Here is a 23,500-nt window from a genome sequence, read left to right on the forward strand (position 1 = left end):
CCTGTGGACTGTAGCCTGCTAGGCTCCTCTGTCCATGGGATTTCCCAGGCAAGAATACTGGAGTGGGTTGTTGTTCCTGTCTCCAGGGGATTTTCCTGACACAGGGATCAAACCTGATCTCCTGCATTGCAGGCAGCTTCTGAGCCACCAGGAAAGGACTCTGTGCCCAAGGAGAAGCTTATAAAAGGAAATAAGACAATCCTTATATTTTTAGGACCCTAGAAGGGAAGTAGGATGGATGGCAACCTTGACTTTCTGGAGTAAAATGTGAACTTCTGAAAACTGAGGACCAAAAGCTAGGTCCAGTCTTGGCCAGGCATAGGCCAAGGGCTGGGGGCGGAGCAGCAGCAGCCCTCTTGTAGTTATGAGGGGGATGGGCAGAGTTGATCAGCATCCAACTGGCCTCCTCCCTCAGCTCAGCAGACCCCAGCACTTCTGGAACTCTATCCTTTGATCCAAGTGTTCCATCATGGGCGTCTTTGTTCTCCAGCGCCGAATTCCTCCCCACCCTTCAGAAAAGCCCACCTGAGTTGAATCCCCATCTGCTTTCTCTCTGGCTGTTTGAGCCAGTTCTGGCTCCTACCGCACCTGGGGTCCTGTTCTGTCGCCCGGGCCCGCCATGAGCATAGCTACAGTCTAGTTTGACTCCAGACTGACCCCCTGGGCCTGGCACATTATCCATCTCGGACTAGATGCTCCAGATGTGTCTCCTGAATGTAATACAAGCTCTCAGAGAACCTTTAAAAGGCTGGGGTGTGGGGAGGGGGCAGGATCCTGAGAGCGCCTACAGAGTGGAAAGATGGGGACGCGGAGGCAGTGCTCCAGGGGAAGGGCTGCCGGTCCTGGAAGGCGGCGGCGAGCCCTGGAGCCCCCGCCCGCTCCCTCTCCCTACGTGTGCGCTAGGCTTTCGTTACTCTGGCAACTGGTCCCGCTCAGACGGCAGCAGGCAGCTGAATCCAGCCCCTTGTTGCGGGGGAAAATGCTCTCATTGAAGCGCCCGAGCGGAGCTTCTGCCTTTTATTGCAACCGGCGCCACCGGCTTCCATTTGTAAACTTATTAGTGTGCGCGCGCGGGGAGAGGGCCGGGGAATCCGGGCCGCCGCGCCGGGGGACGGCAGGGGCGACGGCAGCCGCATGCTAATCAGCCGGGCGAGCTGAGCCGAGGGGCGGGCGGGGCCTCCTGGCCCCAAGCGCCCCCGCCCCAGCGTTGACCTTGGCCTGGCCTGCTTTGATTCCCCGACTTGGCGGTAGGAGGGGGATCGATGCGCACGGATGGAAAGGGCCTTAGGATTCAGAAAGCAGACAGGTGTCTCCTGGGGGAAGGAACCCTGTCCCGCATAGGGACCAGGCCGGTCTCCGCCCTGCCCTGAGGTTGCCCTAGCCCGGGTCCCGAGGCTTCCTGCAGCCACAGTCAGCCGGCGCCTGCCCAGCCGGCCAGGGGAGACCGCCTGCGCCCGGAATGATAATGCGCCCGCTCGCCCGCGCCTCATTTGTAAAGGGCAGCGGCCTGGCTGCCGTAGCAGGTAATTAGCTGGACAGATGGGGACCGGCGCGGAGGTAGATGTTCGCAGTGAAGACCGGCGCCCTCTCCCTGTCTCGCTCCCCGAAGGCTCGGGAGTGGGATGATGAACAAAGCGTGGGCCTTCCGGAAGCGGGCGGCTTTGGACCCATCTCAGGACTTCACACAAGGGCAGCTCTTTGTTTACAGCTCCTCTTTCCCTTCCCATTTCCTTTTCTTCCACCTCCTCCCCTTTTCCGGTTGTCTGCTCCACCCCGGGGGCGGGGATGGGGCGAGAAGCCGGGGCGGAGGGGGCGGGGGAGGGGGGCGGCGGATGGTTCCTGTCAAACCGACCCCCTTCCCAATCGCGGTTACTCTGGTGGGTACTCTTTGCCAGGGAGACTGTCACACACACATCAGAGGCAGTGACGCTGGGGCGGCGTGGGAGGACTGACTGCGGAATCCACGTCATCCAGCCCCGGAGGAGCGCTGGGCTCCTCTCCTGCCTGCGGGCACCCGGGCAGCCACCAAGCAAGGCTTTGCCTGCCGCGTCCAGCAGCTGCTGACCTCATTAGGGCTCCGATCATGGAGGCGCAGGCCGTTAAAGGTCCATAAGAACCAGAGCTAAGTGGCTGCAAAGATATTGACAGCCTCCCTGGAAACTCACTTTCCAATGAGCTGCTGCATCCCTCCTCCTTTAATTAGCAGGAGGGAGCTGGACAAGTTGTTACAACTGCAGGGAAAAACGATAAAAGATGGCTTTGTATTAGTGTGGCAAATTTTATTAAACCGAGAGAAAGGGTAACTGAAACATGACAGCCGTGTGTGTAGTGCCTCCTGAATTTGTAATAACCCAATCTTGCTCTGAATCATCCCTGCGTTGGCAAACCGAGTATAAAGCATTGAACAGATCCAATATTGTAAGAGGAACAACAGAGAACAGCCGAATGCCCAGGGACAGGTAGGGGAAGAGGGTCTCCAGCCCAGGGCAGCAGTCACTGGTTAATGAGCAGAAATAGAGGGTCTGGCCTAAGGCTTTGTCTCCTGAATGACTCCCCCCACCCCTTTTTTCCTATGTCCCTGTCTTTTCACTTATAATTCAGAGGTAATATCTGGCCACAAGAGAAAACTTAACTAATAGCATGTTAGTTGGCAGGGAACGGACAAAGCCATGTTTTTCTAAAGGGAGGAAAGGGTGAGACAGGAAATCTAAGAGAAAGAACTGAGCCACATGGCGGATCTGGGCTTGGAAAGCTCTTTGGTGCCCAAGCAGGAAGAGGGTGGTCTTATGTTTACTCTGCATTGGCTGTGATGCAGGTAGCTGTCCTTGTTTTGATGATAGAGATCTGAGCCAGGCTTGGAGAGGTTAAGTCCTGGATCTCCTGAATGGCAGCCTGGATCTGTACTTTGATCTCTCCGCCTCCAAAGCCTGTGCTTTGCCTTTTACCCTAGGCCTTAGATTTTAGTTGACAAATGAGAAGGGAAAAATATTCTTCATTTGTAGAGGCCATTTTGTGAGGAATTGTAGCCCTTGAGCTCTAAGGGGTTTTGAGAGATTTTCTGATGAAGGTGAGATATTGTCTCCTCTGTTTTTCAGAGGAAGTCACTGGGGCCCAGAGATGTTAAGCAGGGTGATCCAGCCAGGAAGTGACTGAGAGAGGGGACCAGACCTCACATCCCTTCCAACTAATATTCGGTGTCAGGTAAATCCATGCTGTCTTAAAACAGAGTCTACTTGGGGTAATCACAAACTAATTTGTGGACTGGCCAGGCCAACATATGTGGTTTTAGACCTTCTAGAGTTGGAATAAAGAAGGTACTTGGAAAGTATGTGGGTTTCCCAGGTGGCTCAGTGGTAAAGAATCCACCTGCCAGTGCAGGAGACATGGGTTTGATCCCTGGGTTAGGAAGATCTCCTAAAGTAGGAAATGGCAATCCATTCCAATATTCTTCCCTGAGAAATCCCATGGACAGAGGACCATGGCAGGCCTTTGTCCAAGGGGTTGCAAAGAGTCAGACATGACTGAGCACGCATGCATGCCCTTGGAGTGTTTATCACAAACTATTCCAACAACATGCAAACTTTTTTTTGACTTTAGGTTCAGGTTTTTTTTTTTAAGATTTTTAAGATTTATTTTTTACAATATTCTAGAAGTGGGAGTACAGAGATTTCCCACAAAGCCCCTGTTCCCACACATGTATGCTGCTGCTACTGCTAAGTCACTTCAGTCGTGTCCGACTCTGTGCGACCCCATAGACGGCAGCCCACCAGGCTCCCCCGTCCCTGGGATTCTCCAGGCAAGAACACTGGAGTGGGTTGCCATTTCCTTCTCCAATGCATGAAAGTGAAAAGTGAAAGTGAAGTCACTCAGTCGTGTCCGACCCTCAGCGACCCCATGGACTGCAGCCCTCCAGGCTCCTCTGTCCATGGGATTTTCCAGGCAAGAGTACTAGAGTGGGGTGCCATTGCCATCTCCCCCACACATGTATCGTGTCCCCCATTATCAGCATCACTGCCATCAGCATCATTGGAATGGTGCACTTGTTACCCAGGACGCACCTATACTGACACTGTAACTACCCATAGATGCATGGGTTCCCTAAGGGTCCCTCTTGGTGCTGTACATTCATGGGTTTGGACAAATGTATAATGACATATATCTGTCACTACAGTATCAAGCAGAGTACTTTAACTGCCCTGAACATGCTCTGTGCTCTGCTACTCATCTCTCCCCCGATCACCACCCCTAGAAACTGATCTTTTCATCATCTCCACACTTCTGCTTTTTTAGGTTCAATTTTCTGAATGGGAGATGGTAGAGTTAAGTGGATTCATCACTGGTTGAGCGGTTACTGGGTTGGTGTCAACTAGAAGGGAGTTCCTGAGAGCATGTATCAGGACTTTGTTCTTCTTTCCCACTTCACTGTTTGTGATGTGTTGATGTTGGAATTAAGACTCACAAAGCTCTCAGCAGGATGTTATAGGGGCTCGAGGGGGCATTTCTGTGGAAGTCAGCAGAACTATGGGTGTGGAACGGACTCGTGGACACATGATTGAAAGCCTTGCCTGCCAGGCCTGCATGAGAGGCTGTGGAGTGGCCGGCCGGCCCTTCTTTAGCAGAGGAAGAGACTGATGAAGTGAGGTCTCCAGGACAGAGAGAGAAGCCCGCATTTTCTTCCAAGACCCTCGTGCCTGGTACCAGATAGTCCCCTGATGTCACAGGAGGAGTTTCCTAGTATGCCACAGTGTTGGGCTTTTCATGGGTCATCTATCCCTTCATCTGCCACAAGGCAGCTATGAACCCAAAACATGCCATACAAATGGTTGTCTAGCCCCATAAACTCTCTAGGAGATGTGATCAAATGTTGCTCACTTCCGGGCAGTGAGACTGGTCCTCCTGGGGTTCAGCCTGACTTCTCACTGCTGCTTCTCCCTTCTCTTCTGTCTGCTTCTCTCCCTTCTCTTCTGTCCTCAGAAGAGACAGATGTACACCTCCATCTTCTCCATCACTCTTCCTAGATGTGAAGGCTGGCGTTGCAGACTCACCTCTCCTCTCACTCAAGTTCTTGCGGCCGAAGACAAACTGGACCCTCTGAAGGGTTCACACCCCACTCAGGAGTGATTGACGTGTCCGCCTCCTCAGCGTGGAGTGGAAATGAGCAGAGCACTTCTGTTCAAAAACAGGAGACAAAAATATGTAATACAACCCCAGGCTCCAGTTTGGGTTTGCAAAGTGGAAAACAAAACAGAACCATTTTCCAGGTACTTTTATGTTATTGCCTCTATAATGTGCCCAAAAATATTTTCTGAGTGATTCATCTACAATCCAATAAGAACAACGGCTGCTGCCATTTGTATGAGAGGAACAGAAGCGCATTTGTGAGTGGTTTTATTTTACGGAGGGGAAATGGCACAGGTGTTTGGAACCATTTGCCTGAGGCATGGAGATCTGTGCCCAGCGTGTCAGCAGCTCCAGGTGGGACAGCCCACACCACTGCAGGGAAGAGGAGAGACCTATCAGGCAACTCCCCATGGTTACCATGGGAAAGGGCTGTCCGAAGTTGAGGCTTTTAACTTCATACACTCATCTCCTGCCACTATCTTTAAAGATCTCTGTATCGTCTGCTAATTTTAAAAAAATCGTATGGTGGGCTTCCCTGGTGGCTCAGAGGTTAAAGCGTCTGCCTGCAATGCAGGAGACCCCCTGGAGAAGGAAATGGCAACCCACTCCAGTATTCTTGCCTGGAGAATCCCATGGACGGAGGAGCCTGGTGGGCTACAGTCCACGGGGTCGCAAAGAGTTGGACACGACTGAGCGACTTCACTTTCACTTTCATAGGGGCTGTGTGAAGGAAGTTCAGGAGCAAGAAGATGTATGATACATATAGCTGATTCCCCTGGAGGAGGGCATGGTAACCCACTTCAGTATTCTTGCCTGGAGAATCCCCATGAACAGAGGAGTGGCGGGCTACAGTCCGTGGGGTCGCAAAGCGTCAGACACGACTGAGTGACTAAGCACAGGAGCTGATTCACTTCACTGTACAGCAGAAAGTAACACAACACTGTAAAGCAATTATACGCCAATAAAAAAAGAAAAATAAGACATTAAAAAAAATTAAGATTTATAGTAATCATTCACATTTCTAAGTTTTTGCAACGCTGCCTTCTATTCATCTCTATCTTGATCCTGATAAGCACCCTGGGATTGGAACAGACTCTGCAGTCCCCATTTTACAGATGAGGGAACTCAGGCTTTGGGATGTTTACTGCTTTGTTCAAGATTAAGAGACTCCCCGTCTCTTGTTCTCCTATTCTTCAAGTAGGGTGCCCCCTTGTAAATGTCAGGGGTTTCATGTTGCATTTTGATTTGGGGGAAGAGATGTGAGCTGCCCCAAAGGGTCGTGCTACCGAGTGTCAGTCACTGCAGGAAGAGGAGGGTCATTAGCCAGGAAACAGGAGTGGCTGGGAGGACCCCAAGGTGCCAGGGGAGAAGCTCTAGGCCTTGCTCTTGTGAGTATACACTTGGGGGAGGAGTCGGTGTAGGGAAAGGTGCTGTCTCCCCATGGGCAGGCAGGGTCTAGGTAGGAAGGGTGAACTGGGAACCCTGGAGAGGGTCGACCATACCCATAAAAGCCAGCTTCCTTGTTCCTTTCCCCTTTGTGTTTCCAGGCTGTTAGAAAAGTCTTATTTAATCATTCCAGCCTCATCAGATGTGTTTCTTGAGAGAAAGGCAGTGGACCTGTGTCTACAGCAAAGCATTGTTTGACCACCTTGTTGGTGTCAGCATCATGAGTGAGACAGCCCTTCCCCCCAGGACAAGATGAAGCTTGGGTGACAAGGGTCAGGGTAGAAGGTGCCTGCTGCCTTGCCTCACTGGAGAGCATCCCTGCACGGCCAGCACTGCAGGGTCAGGTTTGAGGATTTTAAGAACTAATTGCACACAACAGTGTGAGTATACGTAACACTACTGGACTGTATCCTTATAAACACTTAAGATGGTAAAGTATATGTTTTGTGTATTTTACCATAATAAAAAAATGAAAAATAATGATTGTAATCACTGTTCATAGTTCATAAGTCAAATAATATTAAAAGGCTTATGATAATATATATTACTTCTTTGCACCTAATCTCCCTTGTCCCATAGTTTTCCTTCTGAGAAGTAATGGCTTTCAACTTTTCACTTGTTTCTTCTGACGTTTATGTATCTTCATAGTTCTAAATAATATATGTGTATTGTTAAAGTTTGGGGAAGGCAATGGTACCCCACTCCAGTACTCTTGCCTGGAAAATCCCATGGATGGAGGAGCCTGGTAGACTGCAGTCCATGGGGTCGCTAAGAGTTGGACGCAACTGAGCGACTTCACTTTCCCTTTTCACTTTCACGCATTGGTGAAGGAAATAGCAACCCACTCTGGTATTCTTACCTGGAGAATCCCAGGACGGGGGAGCCTGGTGGGCTGCCGTCTATGGGGTCGCACAGAGTCGGACACGACTGAAGCGACTTAGCAGCCGCAGCAGCAGCATTGTTAAAGTTTAATGCATTGATTATATTATCGAATGACTATTTGTGGTAATGAGGATTTAGCTCTGTCACACTGCCTTCCCCTCTGATTCTTAACGCTTACATAGTGTATTCAAATTTTAGTTAAATCAGTATTGGGGATTTATTGATACATTGTTCAGTTCAATTCAGTTCAGTTGCTCAGTTGTGTCTGACTCTTTGCGACCCCATGAACCGCAGCACACCAGGCCTCCCTGTCCATCACCAACTCCCGGAGTTCACCCAAACTCATGTCCATCGAGTCAGTGATGCCATCCAGCCATGTCATCCTCTGTCGTCCCCTTCTCCTCCTTCCCCCAATCCCTCCCAGCATCAGAGTCTTTTCCAATGAGTCAACTCTTTGCATGAGGTGGCCAAAGTATTGGAGTTTCAGCTTTAGCATCAGTCCTTCCAAAGAACACCCAGGACTGATCTCCTTTAGAATGGACCGGTTGGGTCTCCTTGCAGTCCAAGGGATTCTCAAGAGTCTTCTCCAACACCACAGTTCAGAATCATCAACTCTTCTGTGCTCAGATTTCTTCACAGTCCGACTCTCACATCCATACATGACTACTGGAAAAACCATAGCCTTGACTAGACAGACCTTTGTTGACAAAGTAATGTCTCTGCTTTTCAATATGCTATCTAGGTTGGACATAACTTTACTTCCAAGGAGTAAATGTCTTTTAATTTCATGGCTGCAGTCACCATCTCAGTGATTTTGGAGCCCAAAAAAATAAAGTCTGACACTGTTTCCACTGTTTGCCCATCTATTTCCCATGAAGTGATGGGACCAGATGCCATGATCTTAGTTTTCTGAATGTTGAGCTTTAAGCCAACTTTTTCACTCTCCTCTTTCACCTTCATCAAGAGGCTTTTGAGTTCCTCTTCACTTTCTGCCATAAGGGTGGTATCATCTGCATATCTGAGGTTATTGATATTTCTCCTGGCAATCTTGATTCCAGCTTGTGCTTCTTCCAGTCCAGCATTTCTCATGATGTACTCTGCAAAGAAGTTAAATAAGCAGGGTGACAATATACAGCCTTGACGTACTCCTTTTCCTATTTGGAACCAGTCTGTTGTTCCATGTTCGGTTCTAAATGTTGCTTCCTGACCTGCATATAGGTTTCTCAAGAGGCAGGTGAGGTGGTCTGGTATTCCCGTCTCTTTCAGACTTTTCCACAGTTATTGTGATCCACACAGTCAAAGGCTTTGGCATAGTCAATAAAGCAGAAATAGATGTTTTTCTGGAACTCTCTTGCTTTTTCGATGATCCAGCAGATGTTGGGAATTTGATCTCTGGTTCCTCTGCCTTTTCTAAAACCAGCTTGAACATCTGGAAGTTCACAGTTCACGTACTGCTGAAGCCTGGCTTGGAGAATTTTGAGCATAACTTTACTAGCATGTGAGATGAGTGCAATTGTGTGGTAGTTTGAGCATTCTTTGGCATTGTCTTTCTTTGGGATCAGAATGAAAACTGACCTTTTCCAGTCCTGTGGCCATTGCTGAGTTTTCCAAATTTGCTGGCATATTGAGTGCAGCACTTTCACAACATCATCTTTCAGGATTTGAAATAGCTCAACTGGAATTCCATCACCTCCACTAGCTTTGTTCGTAGTGATGCTTTCTAAGGCCCATTTGACTTCACATTCCAGGATGTCTGGCTCTAGGTGAGTGATCACACCATCGTGATTATCTTGGTCATGAAGATCTTTTTGTACAGTTCTTCTGTGTATTCTTGCCACCTCTTCTTAATATCTTCTGCTTCTGTTAGGTCCATACCATTTCTGTCCTTTATCGAGCCCATCTTTGCATGAAATGTCCCCTTGGTATCTCTAATTTTCTTGAAGAGATCTCTAGTCTTTCCCATTCTGTTGTTTTCCTCTATTTCTTTACATTGATTGCTGAGGAAGGCTTTCTTATCTCTCCTTGCTATTCTTTGGAACTCTGCATTCAGATACTTATATCTTTTCTTTCCTACTTTGCTTTTCACTTCTCTTCTTTTCACAGCTATTTGTAAGGCCTCCCCAGACAGCCATTTTGCTTTTTTGCATTTCTTTTCCATGGGGATGGTCTTGATCCCTGTCTCCTGTACAATGTCACGAACCTCCGTCCATAGTTCATCAGGCACTCTGTCTATGAGATCCAGTCCCTTAAATCTATTTCTTACTTCCACTGTATACCTATTTGAATAATATTTACAACTGACTGCTTTATTATGGTTATGCTTCATTTTTCCCCCTGAAGTTAGTAACTGCCTTGTTTTGCTTAACTTTGTGGCTCTAATTTTCTTTATATCTACTAATAGCCTCTCAGAATAATTTTCCTCAAGATTACTGTCATCAGGCAATGCATCAGTTGCAGCAGGTTTCTCATAAACTTTGCTCCTGGACATCTCTGTTCTGTCTGGACAGCTTGTTCCCAGGCCTGCAGCCATGTTATCCTGGGACCTCCCTCTGCTCTGGTCCTGAGAATTCCCTTTGCCCTTCTGTGATTTGCATTCTCTGTTTCTAGGATCCTGCATCTTCTTATTATTTGGTTTGCTCCATTGTTTTTTTTTTTGCTCCATTGTTTTGATGGAGCACATTCTCCAGGAGTTTCTCAGGTTTGAAACGTGCAGTGTCCAAGGGCTTGGTGGTGACGGTCCGCTGGGGGCACCGTGCACCCTGGACCGGGGCCTTCTGTACCTGGTGCGTGGCAGTCCCCTCTTCCTGGTGTTTTCTGTCATCCTCCTTCATCTTGCTGGAGGATTTTGAGTTTAGGAAGGCCGGTTGGTGGTGGGGCCCTTGTATATGTCACGCTAGTAGGTGGCAGAACTGTGACTTGGACCCAGATTTGCTGGTTCAAATCCGGTGCCCTTCCTCTGAGCGCGGATCCTCACTCCTCCTACCGTGGCCAGAACCAGTGCTCCCTGGCCTCAGCTGACCTCACTCACAGCCTTGCCTCTCCTCCTTGTCCTCCCTAGCCAGCCCCATTGTTGATGTCTGTCTCTAGAACACCTTTGCTTAGGCTCTGTCCAGGATCTGGTCTCCTAGAGGACCCCAGGGTCTGTATGGTGACCTCGACATTTTATACCTTTCTGGGTGGCCAGGCTACTTGGAGGCAGGGAGCATGGTTTGTAAGGATCACTGCCCCCTTGCTTTGCCTGTTGCACACTCACTCTGCTCATACCCCATCCCCCTTTAAAAAAATTAGCTATAGTTGATCTAAAATGTTGTATTACTGTCAAGGTATACAGCTTCAGATTATTTTTCATTATAGGCTATACAAGATACTGGATGTACTTCCTTGTGCTCTACAGCAAATCCTTGTTAACCTATTTTATATATAGTGATGTGCATCTGTTAATCCCAGACTCCTGATTTATCCCTCCCCCTTTCTTGTGCCCCTTTGTATTGGCAGGAAGTCAGCGAAGGGATCCCCTCTACAACATGTCTACTAGCCTTTACCTGGAAGAATTCAGACCTGAATCCCGCAGGGGAAGGAGTAGAGATCATGGGAGAGAGTCAGGCTCTTCTCAAGTCCATTGTAACTCTGTAGCTAAGAGCATGTTGAGATGGTGAACAGGGCAGGAGGGCCGTCTGCTTTGCAGGCTGTCTCTGGGAGGACTTTCTGGGCTTGCTTTAAGATAGCGGCTTCCTCCTTCCCCAGTGCCTTCTGTCCCTCTTTCAATCCCTGCCTATAGCAGTACCTCTCTTGGGATATTTCCCAGGCTAAGTGGAAGCAAGATGGCAGTTCATGGCAGGAGTCTTGCATAAATAAAAATCCACAGATAACTCCCAAGAAACCTGGCTGTAGCCATCAGTTTCAATCTTTCTTACCCACCAAACCTTTCCCAGAGCTGCTGCATGGAGCAAGACTGAATGATCCGTGTCTTTCCTGTTTTCATCCTCTCCGCTCCCTCCTTCTGCTCCTGAATGAGGTACAAATTAGCAATGAAATGACCCAAGTAAGGCCATTAAATATTGCGTGAGAAGATGGAAAAGCAAGAGGCTTCAGTCATCCATAATTAAATAATCAGGCTCATAGCCCATGAAAGGTGACTATTCTATTTACTCATTCATTAATTTACTCAGTAGTCTTTTATTCATCTAGTAAAGTTCTAGACTCTGGCATTATAAAAGCCCAGTGTCTTTCAATTTGAGGTATTTAAAGTGTATTTAAAGCAAACTGACCCTTGGTGAGTTGTAATTACCCTGAGGTCGTGAATCTTTGATTGGTTTTGCTGATTCCATGCAGGGTCCCCCGGGTTCACGGTTTGGGCCGAAGGACAGGCAGATGCTGGGAGCCATAGCCCCATAAATGTTGCTGAGGATGCTGGTGCTTGATCAATAAAGCTAATACTGCCATTGTCATCAGGGAATAAATCTGTACTCATGTGTGTGAGAATTTCCCCTTGAATGTGCTTCTGAGGGTGCTCAATCAGATTTTTTATGGTTTCCAAGAGCTAGGCCTGATGAAAAAGGCCTTGGCAATTTATTTCTGAGGAGAAGTTGAGCAGAAAACAAGAAGTCACTGAGCTAGTCCAGTGTCCTACCCCCAACATCCTGAAGCTGCTGGGGACCCTGGACCCCAGCTCATGTCCTACCCCCAACATCCCAAAGCTGCTGGGGACCCTGGACCCCAGCTCAGTGCTCCTCAGCTGTGCCTCGTGGGTCTTTGGTGCCCAGCTCAAATCTTCTCTCTGGGTGGAGGAGGAGGTGCATGTGGGGATGGAAAGTTGGAATCGGAGCCCTGGGACTCAAAAAGTGGTCATGAGCAAGCATGTAAGAGGACAAAGCAGGAAAGGAAAGAGGAGTGGGGTGGGGCTGCATGGGGAGTCAGTAGGCCCTGGTCCTGCCACCATACACGGTGTGTGGATGGACCTGAACTGTGAGCCAGGTAACCACCGAGGCCTGGGGCCTGAGGCTCAGGACCCTCTCCCAGCGCCTTATATCTGGAGATGACTAAGCCTGTACTCCCACTCTGGCTCCTCTGTGGGGCCCAGACAGAAGGTGGCTGAGGGCCAGGCCTTGGGACTCCTGCTGACTCATCTCTGTTGCCTCGTGGACTAGAAACTGCTGCCCTGGGAGGGCCTTACAGCCCTGAGAACATCTCTTGACAAATCCTGTCACCTCCAGGGCCAGCACCGGTGCCTCTGGGACCAACTGGGGAATGTGAGGTGTCTTCTCTCCAGCTTATCACAAGCTTTTCATGAACGTGAACATGCCCCGAGTCCACAACATGCCCCAGCATGTACCCAGGGTGCAGTAGGGGCTCTATACATGCTGTATGAATTGAGCGGTAACCACACTGTGTGACTGTCCCTGAATGGGCAGGGGACAGTGTTGGGAGCAGCATCCACGACTAAGCTGCTCAGAAGGATAGACCTCTGTGGCCAGAGGCCTTCTCCCAAAGAGGGAATGATGGAGGGATGATGATAATAATAATAGTAGTAGTAGGGACTTCCCTGGTGGTCCAGTGGTTGAGAATCCTTCTGCCAAGGCAGAGGGCACTGGTTCGATCCCTGGTCTGGGAAGATTCCACTTGTGTAAGCCCATGCAGTGGGCTTCAGAGCAGTGCCCTTAGAGCCCATGCTCCACAGCAGGGGAAGCCGCTGCAATGGGAAGCCCGCATACAGCAAGGAAGATACAAAAGAAATAAACATTTTTAAAAAAACAACAAAAATAATAGTAGTAATAGTTGTTGTTCAGTTGCTCAGTCACGTCTAGCTCTTTGCCATCCCACAGACTCAGCACACCAGGCTTCCCTGTCCTTCACAGAAGCAGCAGTTAGAACCAGACATGGAACAATGGACTGGTTCAAAAGTGGGAGTGGAGTACGTCAAGGCTGTATGTTGTCACCCTGGTTATTTAACTTATAAGCAGAGTACGTCATGCAAAATACTGGCTGGGCTGGATGACTCACAAGCTGGAATCAAGACTGCTAGAAGAAATATCAATAACCACAGATATGCAGATGATACCACTTTAATGGCAGAAAGCAAAGAAGAACTAAAGTAGTAATGGTAATAACAGCAAACACTTATAACCGGGCACTAGACCAGGTAGAACATCTTTGTATGTTATCTACTTAATTCTCACAACAACCCTAGGAGGCAGGCATTCTTTTTTTTTCACTTAAAATTAAAAAAAAAAACTAATAGTTTTGACTGCACTGGGTCTTGCATGCTGCGTGAAGACTTTCTGTAGTTGCGGTGAGTGGGCTTCTCATTGCAGTAGCATCTCTTTTTGTGCAGCATGGGCTCTAGACACACGGCTTCAGTAGCTGTGGCATGTGGGCTCTAGAGCGTGGGTTTTAGTAGTTGTGGCACATGGGCTTGCGTGCATGTGGAATCTTCCTGGAACAGGGATTCCATGCATTGGCAGGAGATTCTTAACCACTGGACCACCAGGGAAGACTGAGGCAGGCATTCTTATTCCCATTTTACCGATGAGGACGTGGAGGCACCTGGCTTCCTGCTGTGCTTTCCTCTGGTCCCAGTTTGATTCTCTTCCTCTGGGCGAGGTTGTAGCACTTTATCTCCCTCTCACGGCATTGCTCGCTCCTCCTGGCTGTTTGCTTCCCTAGAACAGTGAGCTCCGTCAGGTCAGGGCTCTGCCTGCCTTCCTCATAGGCAACCCCTGGCACTTGGTACAAAGGTGCCATGGAGTAGACACCCAAGGAATGTTTTGAATGAATGAACGGACACGTTCTGAGAGCATCACTTGCTGTCCATGAAGAAGTCGTCAATCAGTCTGCAGGGAGGGGGGCTCTATCCTCTGGGTCTCCCTGCAATGCCCACTGAGCAGAGGGGTGTCCCAGAAACCAGCCCCTCTGTTTAACATGTGTTTATTGTTGTTCAGTCGCTAAGTCACGTCCGACTCTTTGTGACCCCATGAGCTGCAGCATGCCAGACTTCCGTGTCCTTCACTATCTCCCTGAGTTTGCTCAAATTCATGTCCATTGAGTCAGTGATGCCATCCAACCATCTTGTCCTCTGTCACCCCCTTCTCCTCTCGCCCTCAATCTTTCCCAGCATCAGGGTCTTTTCCAATGAGTTGGCTCTTTGCATCAAGTGGCCAAAGTATTGGAGCTTCAGCTTCAGGATCAGTCCTTCCAATGAATATTCAGGGTTGATTTATTTTAAGATTGACTGGTTTGATCTTCTTGCTGTCCAAAGGACTTTCAAGAGTCTTCTCCAGCACCACAATTTGAAAGTATACATTCTTTGGTGCTCAGCCTTCTTTATGGTCCAAATCTCATATCCATACATGACTACTGGAGAAAACATAGCTTTGACTATATGGACCTTTGTTGGCAAAGTGATGTCTCTGCTTTTTAATACACTATCTAGAATGACCATAGCTTTCCCTCCAGGAAGCATGCATCTTTTAATTTCATCACTGTAGTCACCATCTGCAGTGATTTTGTAGCCCAAGAAAATAAAATCTGCCACTGTTTCCACTTTCCCCCATCTATTGTGCTTATTAAGCACCTACTGTGTGTCCTATACTAAGTGGCAGGGAGGAGGCCCATGACCTCAAGGAGTTTCCAGTTTCTCTTGCCAGGAAGTCCCTTCATTTGAATTTCTTCTAAAGCTGTCCTGTGTTTTTGCTCAGTGGCTCCTGCTTTGCCCTCTAGGAGATCTGGGAAGGGGAAACAGGTATCTTGCTCAGCAGCCTTTTCCATTTCAGAGAACCCTGCCACACCCAGCATCCCTCAGACAGGCTAACCGAGATAATTCAATTATGCATGTTAATACTGGGATCTGTCATTCCCTCCATTTGTGGACATGTGCATTTTTGCCAATTCTGAAGAGGACAGGTTTTCTGCTCAGCCTGTGGTGGGCTGAGGGTGACGCCATGGTGCTGGTATCTTTTCCATGTATTGTCTCACAGTTCTCCTGCCTCTCCCTGCCTTTTACCTGATTTAATTTTCACACCTTATTCAGTAGCTCCTTGAGAAACTCTTCTACACCTCTTCCCTCTGACCTATGGGTCTTTCCACCATCTTCCAAGCTCTTCTCCCCTCTGGGGCATTTTTGCAGGAAATACAAAGGATTTTCTGAAGGGCTGGTGCTCTTGAGAGCCTGAGCGTGTGTTTGGGGCCTGAGCATCACCCGCCCACCCAGGCACAACAGTGTGTACAACTCCTATTCTCGCCTCCACGATTCTCCCTTCAGATACCTCCAGCCACTCTGACCTCCTGCTGACACCCTAGGATGCTGGCAGATCCAGGCGTGGGCATCCAGCTCCCTCCACCCTTCTCCTGGCGCTTCTGAACCGAGCAGCAGAAAGCTGTCGAGTGGGACCCTGAGGAGCAGCTCACAGGCGGTCCAGACAGCATCCTGCTGCAGCTGGAAGATGCAACCCCTTTTTCATTTTGTGGGCGACGACCATAGGAAAACAGAGTATGAATGGCCATAATTTACTGGGCTCCTGGGTAAATTTGTATTTCATTCTGATTATTGAATGTGTCTCCTAATTGTAGCTATAAAAAGGAATAGTCCATCTTCCCCCTTGAAAGCCTGGTGCTGGCTGATTGTTGTTTAATGAGTTGATGCCAGTGGTCGAGGGGTGAGTTTGGAATTACAATTACAACTCCTATTATTTCAGGGAGATTGCTGAATTAATTAGTGGGACAATAGGATTCCTCATTGTTGACATCTTAAGAATCCACAATAATAACTTTAAAATGGGTTGCAGTAATGCGAGTTTGTAATGGATTTGTCTTCTCTGCCGGGAGAGGCTGGACTTCAGGAGGATGGAGGCCTACCTTCTCTGCCCCCTCCTAGAGGGGTGTGGAGTGTGGAGAAGCAGGTGCTCCTGACTTGGAGAGAGTTTTGAGTGGCTGGATTGGGAAAGGAAGCAGGGAGGACTCACACGCCCGTCCTTAGCTTTCTCATGACCTGGCCAGCTGGAGACCAAAGGTTATATTGTTGTTTCATTGCCAAGTCGTATCCGACTCTTTTGCAAACCCCATGGACTGTAGCCTGCCAAGCTCCTCTGTCCGGGGTATTTCCCAGGCAAGAATACTGGAGTGGGTTGCCGTTTCTTTCTTCAGGGGATCTTCCCGACCCAGGGATCAAACCAGTGTCTCCTGCATTGCAAGCAGATTCTTAACCACTGAGCCACCAGGGAAGTTCAAAGATTCCATTAGACAAGAGAATAACGAGAGACAAGAAAGGGTCCAGCCAAAAGCATGAAGTGTTTAGTTCAAGAAGGAACCTTGCTTATAGCTCTGAGGGTCATGGACAGCCCCTCTGGCCAGGGCCCAGGGGTGGCACCTCCTGAGGCAGGCCCAAGTTGTGACAAGGTCTAGTTCATGCAGGGAGCTCTTGGAGGTGGGTGGATGGAGTCTGGTGAGCCTGTATTCCCAAGACCCCTCTGGGACCACCAATCTGTGCTGGGTTAGGGATGAGGCTGACTGTTGTTTGGAGTGGGTGACCTTCAGCCTTCTGCTCAAGGTCTCCCCTGAGTTCCTGCTGGGCGTCCAGACGGCCTGTGTTGGGGGTGGGGGGAGCTGGAACGATCCTGCTCCCTCTCTCCATGCTTGCCCGCTCCTTCTCTTTCTTGTCATCCTTCCTGTCTCCCCAGGAGCCACCAGAAGCATCTTTGCTCTGGATATAAAAGAGAAATATTGCACTTTAGCTTCAGCAAGAGAGGTGATAATGAGAATATAGGAGAAACTGTTTATCCAGGTAGTTAATATTTGAATAATCCTGAAGGTCATGTGGCATCTTTCTTTCAGAGAGAGATTTCTACCCTGGCCTGGGCTGTGTGCATGGAAAGTGGGGCAGGGTGCACCTCTGTCCCACATTCTATGCCTAGTTGGTTTCTGTAGCCTAGAGACAGAAGTGGGCACCTGGGCTGGAGGGGGCCAAGTGGGCTTCAGAGTGGGTGTAGCCTGCAGTCTGAGCAGAGAGAAGGGTTGGGTCCCGAGAAGCACAGAATGGGAAGATGGAGAGCTCTTGGTTTAGAAAGACATGCTTGGTTCCGGTTCTGAAGACGGATGCTCAATGAAAGATGTTTGGTGGGAACCCTTACCAGACACCATCTCTTGGGTGTTCATCTCCCCCTTTCCCCAGCCAGCACCCCACCCTGTTTTTCCAGGGCTCCATGTCCTCCAGGGGACAGAAGGCCTGGGAAGTTTCTTGGAAGGCAGATCATTAAGATTTAATGGGATGTTTCCCGCCAGACAGGGGGATCATAAAATACAACTAATTTAGAGAGCTAAAGGATCACAGAGTCATTTTGCCTGTCGGCTAGGAAAGGCCAGACATGAAATTATGCCAGTCCCTGCCCTCCTCTCTCTAGCCTTCCCCAACCGCACCGCTGGGCTGCAGATGAGCTGGCTGAGAGCACCTGCTGGACAGAGCCCCTCCCCGCTGGCGATGAGGTGTGTGGCCACGGCCGACTGGTGGACTGGTGTGCACTTAGCCAGGCTGAGAGCTTCGTGAGGAGGGGTGATGCTGGAGCAGGGTCCAGGAAGCGATGCGCCCCTGTGCAGTGCACAGACATCTCAGCTGCAGCCCAGGGGACCATAACTGTGGCCTGGACATCGTTTTGATCCTTTGAATCCCTTGCAGCATGGTATCCACCGCATTAATCTGTCATGGTCCTGTCCTCCAGGCAGAGTGAATTCAATAGCTGAAGGGAGTGAGTTGGAAAAGGGGTGGTGACAGTATGCAAGTGTGTTTGTGTGTGTATGTGTGTGCCCGAATGCGTGAGTTCACATGGATGGGGCAAAGATATAGAGACAGAGAGACAAAGGGAGAGAGATGGGGTAGATGGAGATGAGGGCAAGAGAAGGGAGCCACAGGCTGGGGGCAGGGAGGTTGAAGGGCAACAGTTGCCTTCCCAAGGGCAGGAACATATGGTCCCTTAGCTGTGAGTCTACACCCACCAGAGATGGGCAATGAGATCATGAAGGGACAGAGGTGGGCACAGCCCAGGGGCAGCAAGGGGGAGGCCTGATATTACAACAGCAGAGGATCCTCTGGGCTCTCTGTCTGCTCCCTGACTCTTAGACTGAGAACGTGCTGTATTGGTGCTCCCCAAGAAGCTGGAGAGAGGATGGGTGTAGAGTTGCCCCTAGGCATGTGATGGAACCAGCTCTAGACAAGGACTCTATTTATCTAAAATTATTAGAACAGGGGATTCCCTGGCAGTCCAGTGGTGTTAAGACTCTGAGCTTACACTACAGGGGGCAGGAGTTTGATTCCTGGCCAGGAAACTAAGACCCTGCATGCCGTGTGTGAAAAAAATAATAGCAAGTTATTTTATTAGTACTAGCAAAATGGGCTTATTTGGCAACAGCAAGAATTGCAGTTCAGAACATGCCAACTTTGGGGAACCACAGGCATGTCCAGATAATAAAGGAGGGCATCTTATAAATAAAGGGGGCATGGGAAGTGCTGTTCTAAATGAAAGTTCATTGGTTGGAAGTGGGAGACACACAAAGACAGATATCATGATACCACTTACATGTGGAATCTAAAAACAATGGTACAAATGAACTTATTTACAAAGCAGAAATAGTCTCAGAAAACAGACATAGAGAACAAAGTTAGGGGAAAGAGAGGAGGGCGGGGCAAGAGCAGACGAAAGCTTGGACAGAGTGGCCCTGGCAATAGCAGGTGGCTGCTAGGTGGATTCCAGATATGTGCGCTGCTGTTTTTCTGAAGGTACACTTTACATGCAATGAAACTCACCCTGTTTGGTGTAAAGTTCTATGCGTTTTCATGGCCGAATGTCTTTGTGTGAGCACCACCACAGTCAAGGGATGGTGACTATGGTTACCCCTGACTCCCCTGTGCCCCTTGGGTCATCCTCTCCCCTGTTTTCCAGCCCTGGCTGCCTCTGATCTGCTTTTTTTGTCCCATAGGTTTGCCATTTCTACAGAGTCACATAAATGAAATCGTATGGTGTATAGCAGAGGGAGTCAGTATAATGCACTCTCACTTGGCATCGTGTGTTCAAGAATCTTCCATGTTGCTTCATATATTAGGAGTTCACACCTTTTTCCTGCTGGGTTTTCCATTCTGTGGAAATACCAGCTTCAATATTCCTTCACCACTTGAAGGACATTTGGGTTGTTTTCAATTTGGGGGCAGCTTCAAATAAAGCTCAATTTCAATAAAGCTCATTGGTGTGCACATGTTTATGTGAATGTTTGACTTTATAGGAAACAGCCAACCTGTGTTCCAGAATGGCTGTACCATCTTGCATTCTCATTGGCAGTGTATGTGAGTTCCAGTTCCTCTGAATGCTCACCAGCATTTAATATTGTCCTTTACATTTTTCTTCCTCCACTCTGATAGGTATATAGTGGTATATCATTGTGGTTTTAATTTGCATTTGTCTAATGATTAATGACATAAGTATCTTTTCATCTACTTGTTTGTGATCCCCTTATCTTTTTGGCTCACATATCTTTTTAAAGTATTTTGTACATTTCTGTATTCTTGTTGGGGTATTTTTTTTTAATTTTTGAGAGTTCTAGTATATTCTGGATATATCCTTTTTCAGGTATGCAATTTGCAAGGTTTTTCTCCCAGTCTGTGATTCTCCCCATTTTTTCCTCGCTCCCTCTCTCACTCTCATTTTCTCTTTTAAGTCACAAGACTAAGTACATTTATGAAAACAGAACCAAGACTAAATATATAATTAAAAAAATCAGAGACCACCAATCTATTGTCATTCAAAGAATGATTCCAGAAGACTGCTTCTTCTTAAGATTTGTTGGGAATCTTATCTTGATGACCTAAGGTTCATAGTTTATTTTTTTTTAAGTTGTAATAAAATATATAATTTTTACCATCTTAGTCTTTGTAAAGTGTGCAGTACAGTAGCATTAAGTACATTCACATTATTGTGTAACCAATCTCTAGAACCCTTTCCATCTTTCAAAACTGAGATTCTGTGTCCATTAAATGAAGCTCTCCAGTGCCTGGCAACCATCATTCTACTTTCTCTCCTTATGAATTTGACTGCTCATTAAGTGGAATTGTACAGTATTTATCCTTTGGTAACTGGCTTATTTCACTTAGCATAAGGCTCCCAAGTTTCATCTATCTTGTAGAATGTAGCAGACTTTCCTTCCTTTTCAAGGCTGAATAATATTCCCTGTATATGCAAAGACCACATTTTAGTCATCTATTCTTCTCTGCATGGACCTGTGCATTGCTTCCACCTTTTCTCTGTTGTACATAATGCTACTTTAAAATTAGGTTTAAAACTATTTCTTTAGGACCCTGCTTTCAGTTCTTTTGGGTTCTTTTCATTCTGTTGACAGTGCTTTTTGAGGGACAGGAGTTCTTAATTTTCATTTTAAAATTTATCAATTTTTATTTTTTGGTTTCTTGTTGCTTGGTTTTTTGATGTTGAGTTGTAGGAGCTGTTTGTATATTTTGAATATCAACTCCTTATCAGTCATCTCATTTGCAAATATTTTCTCCCATCCAGTATGTTGTTTTCATTTTGTTGATACATTCCTTTGCTGTGCAAAAGCTTTTAAGTTTAATTAGGTCCCATTTGTTTATTTTTATTTTTGTTTCCTTTGACTTAGGAGACAGATCCAAAACAAGATTGCTACGATTTATATCAGAGTGTTCTGACTGTGCTTTCTTCTAGGAATCTTATGGTTTCTAGTCTTACATTTAGGTCTTTAATCCATTTTGAGTTAATTTTTTATATAGTGTGAGAAAATGTTCTAATTTAATTATTTTATATGTCCCTGTTGAGTTTTCTCACATCATTTATTGGAGAGACTATCTTTTCTCTATTGTATATTCTTGCCTCCTTTGCTGTAGATTAATGACCACAAGTATGTGGGTTTATCTCAGAGCTCTCTATTTTATTCCATTGAGCTATGTCCTTTTGCGCCAGTACCAAATACTGTTTTGATTACTTAACTTTGTAGTATAGTCTGAAGTCAGGAAGCTGATACTTTCAGCTCTGTTTTTCTTTCTCAAGATTGTTTTGACTATTTGGATTTGTATTTATGTACAAATTTAAAAATCATTCCTTCTAGTTCTGTGACGAATGCCATTGGTATTTTGATAGGGATTGCACTGAATCTGTAGATTGCCTTGGGTAGCATGGTCATTTTAACAATATTAATTTTTCCAATCCATGAACACTCTATATTTTTCCATCTGTTTGTGTCTTCATCGGTTTTCCTGAGTACAGGTCTTACACCTCTTTAGGTAGGTTTATTTCTAGGTATTTTATTCTTTTTGATACAATTGTTCTCTTCCTTTCTCTTTCTCATAGTTCATTGCATTAGAAATGTTTTGACATAGGATTGACAGGACATGTCTTTGGATGTGGAACTTAGAGGAGAAAGAGGAATTAGGGGTGACTGAATTTTGGCTCAGGTGACTGGTTGGATCAGGGTGCTGCCTTCTTAGATGGGGTACCCTTAGAGAGAACAGCTTTGGGACTTGAAATTTTTGAGTTATGTTTTGGAAGTCCTCTAAGATCATTTGGCAAGGAGTGAGCTAGACATATGTGTCTAAAGTTCAGGGCAGAGGTGAGGGCTAGAGATACACATTTTACAAGTCACTGGTACCTAGAAACAGACAGGTAAGCTGATGCTTAGAGTGTGGTGTGCTGAATGCAGAGACAGACGCGTGTGCAGTGTGTCCGAGCCCTGCGGCAGGAGGACAGGGTGGAGCAGAGAAAGGCCCCAGAGGAGGTCAGGTCAGGGGGTCTTAACAGAGGAGTAGGAGTTTGCCGAGAGAGGATCTTGGGAGTGGAATTTCAGGGGAAGGATCTGTGCACAGGCTTTGGAACATGAAGTGGAGGGTGTTCAGGAAAATTCAGAGTTTGAAGCTGTCAGAGAGAAGGTGCCTGGATAGGGATGTGGGTGGGGAGTCTGGAAGAAGGGAAGGCCAGTGCCAGGAAGAACTTTATATAGAGAGAGCAATTTGGCCTTTCTTGTGTAGATATCGGGGAAATGAACCACAAACTTTCTGTGTGTGGTGGGGGGAGGGGATCATCCCATCTTCCCTCGAATGTTTGTTCGAGGTAAAGGACCAGGGCCACGTGTATGAATTAGAGGCCATGAGACCGGAAGCAGGAAGGTCAGTGAGGGGGCGCGTGTTCACTGTGAGATGCTGTGTCTGAACTTGGCAACGGCTGGAGGGATGGAGAGTTGGAGGTCATGGTGTGACCTTCGGGATGAGCTCCCTCTACTCCTGGTCTCCCCTCCCTTGGCCCCACCAGCGAGGCTGCCCTTCCAGCGACCTGTTGAGTGTGCCTGTCCCCAGGGATCCCTTGATTAGATCAAGCCCCACAATTGAGGTGAGTCTCTTTGTGCTTCAGCCTCCCCCATACCTGACATGCAGTTGGTATCAAGACACCTGCCCAGGTTTGGAGGCGAGTGGGGTCCAGACACTTCAGGGGACTGGCATCAGGTCTGAGCCTTCATCCGTCTGCCTAATCAGACCCTGTCTATCCTGACAGGAATATAGATTCGATGCTCCTTTTTCACTCTGTCTGAAATAGCTCCGTAATAACGGCAGGAGTTAGAGAGGCATTTTTATTGATTAAACAATCGAAGCGATTTGTCTTTACAAAACTGAAAATATAGAGGTGTCTCTTTCTCCCTCTGTATACATTACGCATGCTTATTTATTGGAGGCAACAGTCTCTGCTTGTAATCAAGCTGATGTTTATGATGGCGCTGCTTTATAATGCCAGGCTGAGATGATATAATGGGAATTGGGCTGAAAAGAAGCCTAATGTAACGACACTGGCAATCAGGGGTGAGAGGCCCCTGGGGATGGTGGAGGGCCGGGAGGGGGTGGCTGGAGGGAGCCAACTGCGCAGCCATTTTGATATGGAAAAAGGATTCTTAGAATGCCACTTATAATTCTGATCGTGTAGGGAGAAGAGCCAGGGCTTTGCATGGCTCAAGGTTTGAATCCTCGCTTTCTTCCATTTATTGCCTGTGTCACCAGGGAGAAGTT

The 23,500-nt window shown here is 47.6% G+C and overlaps 1 protein-coding gene and 1 long non-coding RNA gene across 3 annotated transcripts in view; both read left to right on the forward strand.

The window, feature by feature from the left end:
- Positions 1-23,500, forward strand: part of GRIK4 (glutamate ionotropic receptor kainate type subunit 4) — a 493,259-nt gene that overhangs the window by 49,677 nt on the left and 420,082 nt on the right. The gene's annotated exons all lie outside the window — the stretch shown is intronic.
- On the forward strand, positions 654-7,182 carry LOC132342319 (uncharacterized). 2 transcript variants are annotated; one of them, XR_009490650.1, is made up of 3 exons: positions 654-3,201; positions 5,019-5,261; positions 5,839-7,182. It is a non-coding gene; the product is annotated as an uncharacterized lncRNA (long non-coding RNA). The 2 variants fall into 2 exon arrangements; XR_009490649.1 differs by having other exon boundaries at positions 654-1,523.

Source organism: Bos taurus, chromosome 15 (assembly GCF_002263795.3).
Source record: "Bos taurus isolate L1 Dominette 01449 registration number 42190680 breed Hereford chromosome 15, ARS-UCD2.0, whole genome shotgun sequence".
In the NCBI taxonomy this organism is placed as follows: domain Eukaryota; kingdom Metazoa; phylum Chordata; class Mammalia; order Artiodactyla; family Bovidae; genus Bos; species Bos taurus.